Genomic DNA, 8,165 nt, shown 5'->3' on the forward strand with positions numbered 1-8,165 from the left:
ATTCCCATCTCTAAGAACCACTACTGCAATTATCCTGCCTGCCAACATCCTTGGAGGTAGATACCAAAGGCACAGGAATAAAATACAGATCTAGATCTTCCTCTTTGCCCTGTCTTTGTGAACTGGTAGATAGCAAGAAATCATCTTCTGAGTACAAAATACTCTGCTGCTGCTCCTTTCCATTGTTCTGTGCTGCTGGAACAAATAACATTCAGACAACCTCCTTCTGTACCTCTCCAGTCTAACCCTTTTATTTCTGTGCTGATTTTAATCCAAAAATGTTTAAGCCCTCTAAAAAACTACTACTGCTGCAAAGGATTTTATGGCCTGGCAAAACATCTGCCCCTGTACCTTCTACAATCATGCATAAAAGCTCACAGCTCCTAAACCTCTTCAACACTGTGTAAACAGATGAATTAAAATAAAAACATTGGTGGTGATTAATTACGCCTGGATTAACAAAATGCCAGCCTTTGCTTATTGTTCTGGGAGTAAGGAGGAGAGGAACTAGCACGGCCCTGCTAGAAGTGGCTCGGTCACTGTCTGCAGTCACTGCAGTCTGCAAAAGGGCAGAGGAGGAGGAGGAGGAGGCTGAGAAATTGCCATTTTCTCAGTTGACAGGAGGAAGAATCAGAAGGGATGACTGGAGGGGCCGCATGAAGGAAAAAGGGAGTGTGGTGAGAGAAGCAGACTCAGTGGTGAAGATGAGAAAGACAAGAAGACCTCAAGCAGAGCCTGAAGAGATGAGCGGTGAAGACACAGTGGAAGCAGCTGTACCTTCCCCCAGACCAGGGCAGTGAGGCAGGCAGAGGGCAGCCACTTCCAAGGAATGCAAGGGCTCTGCCTCAGTGGTTTGAAGTCACACACTTGAGTTTCAGTCTTTCCTGCTTTAACACTGCAGCTGCCCAGGGCCACAGGCTGCCCTAGAGTCTGGCCTATCCTGATTCCCAGAACAAGCTCCCAAAGCTTATCTTTGCATGGAGAAAAGTGACGGTGCTCATGGTGAAATGTACTGGTTTTAAGCCATAAATCCAAAAACATTTACTGACCTCCATGTTTGCATGACTGCACACTATGCTCGTGTAATATCATAGTTACTGCAAATATTACCATGATGGTGCCTGAACATTTTGCCTCCCGTAACAACTGCGTGAGCCATGGCCACACAGAATTGCACCTGAGGCTCAGCAGCACAGACAGCACCCATCCCTGGCCAGTAAAATTGCTCCTTTCCAGCCTGATGCTCAGCAGAACCCCGGTTCACATGCTGAGTGATTCGAACAGTGCTGCTGAAGCCGTTTCTTCACTTTGGAGCAGGTCCTCATTTGATGTCAATTCATAAAGCTCCACAAATGAAGCCAATTCACACCAAGAGCCCACCCCCTGCATTAAAGTATTAGGTTATTGTTTATCAGGCTGACCAGATGTTATGTGCATGTGTGCGTGGTTTTGCATTTCAGACTATGAAGAACAAGTGGCAAAGGTGAGAATCCCAAGAGTGCCTACAAGCCGTGGAGAGCTTGGATTAAACTAAGGGGGGACAAGGCATTGATGATTCACTGAGAGAGGAGAGCCTTGAGTTGTCTCCTGGCTGCTGCAGGATCAGAGGTAAGTCACTTCCCATGTGCATGTGGACTTCCCCCTTTTCACCTGGGGTGTGACGCCTTCCAGTTCCCCTTGAGTATAGAGCCCCGCCTACTCCTCTGGGGTTCCAGTGCTGGGGACACAGGACATTTCTAATGTAATGGAAATCATCAGATGAAAGGGGGGATTTAAAAACAATTTCTTTTGTTGCTGGTACTTCAAAATACTTTACAAGTCATATCAAGAGGATTTTTAAAAATCTTTCTTTATGAGTTGCTTTTTTTTCCAGAATAGTATCCTTGGAAATGACCCACTGGGTAAAAACAAAACAATACTAAATCCCTGTGAAAACCAGCCTTTGAATTTCCATAGATGTCATTACTTTCAAGAGCCTGCACTGTGTTTGGGTGGCACTGTGGAGACAGAACACAGTTGGGTCTGAGGACTGGCAGCACGGAGATGGCAGAAGGTACCATCGATCGCCGTGCAGAGTGCTGGTGAGTACATTTGTCTGTGCACCAGGCTCACACACAGACCTTGCAACGTGAGTTCTGGCCTGAGCCAGCTCATGCTGCTCCACTTCACATGAGCACAGGTCAGTTAAGACACAGCCACACTGCCAACGTGAAATCAGTGGGAAGAAGAAGTCACAGAGTAAACAACTCACCTAAACAACCCATCCAGTTGTTCAGGCAGCTGCCTGTGCCTTTACCCCATTATGCACCAGATAATGTGACCCCTATGCTCATATAGATATTTGCACCCCAGCTGTACTGGCAGGTTCTGTTTTTCCAGGCGCCAGGCACCACTCAGGAACTTACATCCTCAGACTAAGTGGACTTGAGGTTTGTTACCATGGTCATCAGACGAACACATAATTTTTGAAATGCCTGTGAGAAGTGACCTTCAGAGTTTTTGGCATGTCCTCAGGGAATGATCAGCTACAGAAACTCACACTGGCTTTTGAAAACAATTACTGGAGGAGCTCATGGAGATACTACTCAGAGACTGGTAGAGGGGCTGTGTGGGAGCTCAGTCTTTGCTCCTGGCACAATGAACTAAGGGAGCTGAAGAGCAGCTGAGAAGAGTGAAAAAGTACTTGAGATTCTTGGAAGTATCTGCCTGTCCTCTGACTACCTACCCCCAGCTCCAGAAGGAGCAGGAGAGCTGCTGTAGGTTTTGAAGGCACTTCCCAAGTTGCCCTCATACTTCTACATATGGTCCTGCCATTTTATTAAATTCTTCTGGAGTTGCTCCTGACCTAAGCTAAGTACTTTTCTATTGACATCAACTTTTGCCACTTCACTATTCACCCCCAGGTTATTAATAAAGCATTAAACAATATTGGTCTGAGTCTCGCTCTCTAGGGCACCTCATTATTAATCTCTTTCCCTACTAGAATTGGCCATTTATTCCACACCCATTTATAACCAGATTTTAATCCATGACAGGGCTTTACCTCTCACTTTGTGGTTACCAAGTTTCCTTAACAGTTTCTTGTATGGGTGTTTATCAAAAGGCTTTTGAATGTCCAAATAAATTATTTTCTCTGGTTTTTCTTTACTCACTATTTTATTAACTCTTGAAAGTGTAAAAGGTCTGACTGGCAAGATTTATTCTTATAGCAGCTATGCTTCTTTTCCTCTTTTGCCTGAGACTTGATATTTCCCTGCAGACTGTAAATTATTTAAAAGAGTGACTCTCTGAATCTAGTGGCTTGAAGCAGCACCAGATGTGTTGTCAATGTTTAATTAAAAAAAAAAGTGAATGTAATATACTGCTGACTTTCTCAACTAGTTCCTTGTAATGAAGTTAAGCTAATAATGTAAAATTTCCATGAGCACCTCTGTCTGTGTAAATATTTACAGGGTCTTTATCGCTGCAGTACCAGATTTCCACATACATTAATGGAGTTATCCTTATAACACCTCTCTGATACAGGGAAGCTTTAATCCCAACTGCCTGAAGAGTCAGGACACACTGACATCTGGCACATAAAATCCGAACTGCTGTGCTTTGAGAATAACAGGTTAGGAGATAAAACACTTTCTCCCACTTACAGATGCTGCATTCACAAAAAATGCAAGAATCATCACAATTCACAAATGTAATGAAAAGGGTTCAGTGCCCCAGCATCTCTTCCCAAGCTCTCTAAACTCCAAAGTTATTTTTTCCTTTGAAAAAATGCAGAGCACTGCAGGTAAAATCCAAGCTTTTCCTTTTTCACAGGCTATCTGAGCTTGTAGGTTTTTGCTGGTTCTGCTAGTGACCATTTATTTTGGACTCATACCACACATCCAGTGTTTCATTATGCATTTTTGCTCCAGCCAGAACTAATACAATTGGCTGCATCTCAGCTTGCTTCAAATATACAAGGGAGTGGGTTTCCTCAGAGAAAAGAAAGAAAGAACATCAGAAAAAGAGATCCTGTTTAAAGTAAAAAGCACTATAGAGATTGCAAGAAAACTTTAAAAACGCTACAAAATGTACATGTGCAAGGACTCACTGCTGGCCCCACATCCCTGAGGGAAGAGAGGCTTTCCACCCTGCCCTGAAAGCTGACAAGTCCTTGGCAAAAGCAGGGAATGACGGAGAGGTTGGACATGGAAGACCCCTCAGTGAAAAGGGATGCAGTCCATAGACTCTTTTCAAGAGACTTCTGGCCTCATGTCTTGAGGATGGACTTTCCAAAAAAGCTCACCTTCCACATAAGAAGCCATAGCAGGTGGCCAGGAATTCAAAAGGTTATGAAGTAATCTAAAATTTAAAAAAAATTTTAAAAATTAATTCTTTAAGTGTCAAAGGGGAATCATGTAAGCACAGGAGAGTTCTGGAAGAACAAACTGCCTCAGCAGAAACTCTGAATATTCCAGCTGCAAGTTTCCATTTGTGGTTTTTAAGTTAGATCTTGAAGCTACCGATGCTTGAAAATGTGGGATTTTTTGGGGGTGCCTGGAGTCAAAATCCTTTGAGACCAACAAAGGACTTGCTTGAAGATGCCTGCTTGTGAGAATAAAACAGGGATAATGGAGGGATAAAACAGGTATAAAATTTAGCAGATTTTATCGACTCCATAGTGATGCCCAAGTAGTTGGGCTGGGAGCAGAAGGGTACAGGAGCATGGGCATTTGAGGTGGCTGCTGGCTGGGTTTGGAGGCTGACTCCCGACTGTCTTTTCCATCACCCATTCCTGAAACACAAGCTTTGCCTCCGGGATGGCCCTGGCTCCTGCAGCAACAAAATTATTTCCCAAAGGAGCAGCCAATGTATTGCCATGATCTTAATCTTATTTAGTGTGGTAGCATGGTTTTAATTTTTCTGTGTTTGATCCCTCAGCTTTAGGAATATTGATAGAAATAGGGGCTGTGAGGATTAAATAAAGAGCAGCTTGTTGCATATGAAAAAAATACCCCTCAGTCCTCACTTTCTCCGTGGTGATTCAGCTTTTCCAACAGCGCTGCGGAGATAAAAGGCTTGCATATGAGCAGAAGTGTTAGCAAGGGCTGTAATGCTTTCAGCGCAGCCTCTTGCAAAAGGGCCTTGGCTGCGGGAGCAGATCCCGCCTGCTCCCAAATCTCCTCCCGCGGCGGAGAGGCGCTGGGGATGCAGCAAAGGCTGCTCCCCCTTCTCATGCCAGCACGGGCTGGTCGCCGCGGCTCGTTGCTGGCTTCAGTGCATCTGCTGATGCAGCCGTGCCGTTCTCCCTGGCCGGCGGATGCAGGAGGCGGATCGCCCCTCCCCGCCCAGCCGGGCCGAGCTGTGCCCCCGCGGGCCGCCCGCCTCGGCATCACCCCGGCACCGCCGCCCTAATCAGTGGCAGGCCCCGGGCGCGGGGTAATTAGAAACATCGAAGGGGCTTTCTATCTTTTGAAATCTGTCTCTCAACATCAAAGTGCTCCGCGCAAGTCGTCCTCCAGAGGCCGGCTCCCATATCTAAATGAGTGATGTATTTCATGGTATCTGTCGGGAAGGATATAATGAAGAAAACCGGCTTTGAGACGGAGCATGATGTCAAAAACAGGTGGCCCGCTGTTGCGGAGCATCTGTTTTGCAGTCCGGTTGTGTTCCTGTAAACTGCGCAAACACGGTGAGTGCGCAGCCTCCGCGGGCGCGCAACCTCCAGGCCGCCCGAGGATGCTCACGGGCGAACCCCGTGTCGCTGCGGACCCTACTCCTCCCGTCCTGCAAGAAAAGCGGGCACTGCCCCCGCCTCGGGGAGGTGCGCACCTCCTCCAAACACCCAGGGCTGCGAGGTACCTGGCAAAGCAAGACCTCTCTTCTCTCCGCGCTGGCTCTACCGGGGCCCTCAGCCGCCCCCACGGGGCCACAGCATCCCCAGGGCCACACTCCGCTCTCGTGGTGGGCACGGCCCCTCGGAGAAGCCGGCTCCCCGCTCCATGAGCCCGTTGGCCTCGGGTCACCCTCGGCCTGGCCTGTAAACAATATTCCGCTGAGCTCACACCGCTCGCTGGTAGCGATTCCAGGGCCGCCCCCTCCGTGGGCTCGCACAACCGCCCCGACTGAGCGCGGCTATATTCTGACTCTTATCTGCAATAATAAAAAGTGTTGGCTCGTATCAACCAAGCCGTAAATCCAGCCGAGCGTGCACGTTTCAAAGGCACGGGCAAATCGCCGTGATTTCCCCGGAGGACGCGCAGGACGGCGGGCAGCGGGAAGAGCGCACCGCTGGCCCCTCCGCGCTGGCTTGGCCTGCGAGGCACGGCTTGGGATGACCGGCTGGGTAGTAATGGACCGTGTCCCTCCAAGAGCCCTCTGCCCTGCCAGGGACCGGCGGAGGAAGGGCTCCGTAGCGGGGGAGGTCCGCTGCGTTCAGATCTCCCGCACCTACCGCGGGAACGCAACCCGAGCCTCCCGTCGCCTACGGGGGCTGGGGGCATCCCACTCAAAACAAGGAGGGCTGCAGGTGTCACTACATCTTTGGAAATGCACTTCCTACCATTATGACCGTCTTTACGTTGAAAAAAAATTAGAACTCCCGGCCTACAACCCGTCGTCTACACCCGTGAAAATCCCACTTAGTGCGGCGGGAATGGGCTGCCTCTGGAAGGTAAAACGCTGCTCTCGATAGATCAGAAAAGAAACGATGAAGGAAAGGAAAAAAAAAACCCAAACCCAAAAAAGAAACAAAAGAAGACCCGAACCCCCAACCAACCAAAAAACCCACCCCATCCATAAAAGCTTCCCCCCGAGCCGTGGTCCCCTCGCCCGCGGGGAGGGCAGGTGGCACCGTCCCGGCGGGAGGAGCGAGTACCGCGGGGCGGCGCGCAGCGGGCTGCGGGAGCGGCGCGCCCGCGGAGGCTGGGCTGGGCGCCCGGGATCCTGCTGTCCCTTCGGGGGCAGAGAGCCTCCCCTCTCCCCCCCAGTTGTTATTTTAATTTTAATTGGTGATTACAAGCCCTCCCGTCACTTTTCTGCGGTGGTTGGTGCCAGGCTCGAGAGCCCCGCGGGGATGGGGCGCCTGGTCCGGCAGCAGTGCGAGCCTCTGCCCGCCCCGTGTTGTGGAGTCGCGGGTGGGCCATGCTCCCGGTGCCTGCGGAGGGCTCTCGGGAAGCAGCGTCAGAAAGGCTCCGAGGCTGCTGGGAGAGACGGTCGGTCTGCACATCCCCTGCCGAGGCTGCCTCCTCCCGCCTCCTCCGGGTTTCGCCGCTGCCTCCGGTCCCCGGGCGCTTCACTGAGGGTCTGGGCGCCGGCAGCGGACGGGCGGGGTCTGGGGGCTGAGTTTCCCCGAGCTCCGTTTTCTGTCAGTGCTGGAGGAAACGCTGACGATCACTTATCGCTGGTTCCCGGGAACCGCGGCTGCGGGTTTTTTTTTTTGTTTGGTTTTTGTTGTTGTTGTTGTTGTTTTCCCCCTATGGTCTGTCCGATGTGTATTACCGAAATGTCTCGTCCCTTTCCCTTATTGGAAATGATTTCCCACTTCTATTGTGGTGAACTTTGCCTCGCCTGACTCTTGACGGCTTTTCTCTTGTTGATGGTCTCTCCTTTGTGGAAGTTTCGCGGGCTGATTGTATTTGTTAATTAGTTGCTAACAGCATCGTAATGTGGGCTTGATGGATAACCATGTCATTAGCACTCACCCCTGCAATTCACATTTCCAACAGGGCAGGGGCTACCCCCTGCCGAGCCCGTGATTTGTGGCTGTTCTTTCCAGTGGGTGACGCGCACCCCCATCCCCGCTCTGCTCTCCTCCGCGCCCGCGCTGTGCCGCGGCTGGAGGGGGCGCGACCGCTGCAATTTTCACCCCGAATGACGAACTCGCAGCTCCCGGCTGCAGCCGCCTCCTTTCGCTTTATTTTGGTGGGGAAAAGACATCGTACCCCTCTCCTTTGTGTGGCTCTGTGGGTACGTGGGTGCTCGTACAACACACCCCCCCAAGCGCTGTGGCTGCCGGGGAGGGGAATAAGGGCATCCCGCCCAAACCACTGCCGGCGCGACTTTCCCCGAGCTGCGCGGCCACGCGTGGGAAGAACCACAGCCACGCAGCTCCCTCCCCTCCCGGCGGCAGCGCCCAGGGCTCGCCCCGCCCGGTAGCGCCCGTCGGGGGGGTCTGCCCGTCCGTC

At 50.8% G+C, this 8,165-nt stretch overlaps 1 long non-coding RNA gene across 1 annotated transcript; it reads left to right on the forward strand.

The window, feature by feature from the left end:
* Positions 1 to 1,044: 1,044 nt before the first annotated feature.
* Positions 1,045 to 3,278, forward strand: LOC138107194 (uncharacterized). Its single transcript, XR_011149299.1, has 3 exons — positions 1,045 to 1,608; positions 1,874 to 2,081; positions 2,380 to 3,278. It is a non-coding gene; the product is annotated as an uncharacterized lncRNA (long non-coding RNA).
* The last annotated feature ends 4,887 nt before the right edge of the window (positions 3,279 to 8,165 follow it).

This window comes from Aphelocoma coerulescens, chromosome 3 (assembly GCF_041296385.1).
Source record: "Aphelocoma coerulescens isolate FSJ_1873_10779 chromosome 3, UR_Acoe_1.0, whole genome shotgun sequence".
Classification (NCBI taxonomy): domain Eukaryota; kingdom Metazoa; phylum Chordata; class Aves; order Passeriformes; family Corvidae; genus Aphelocoma; species Aphelocoma coerulescens.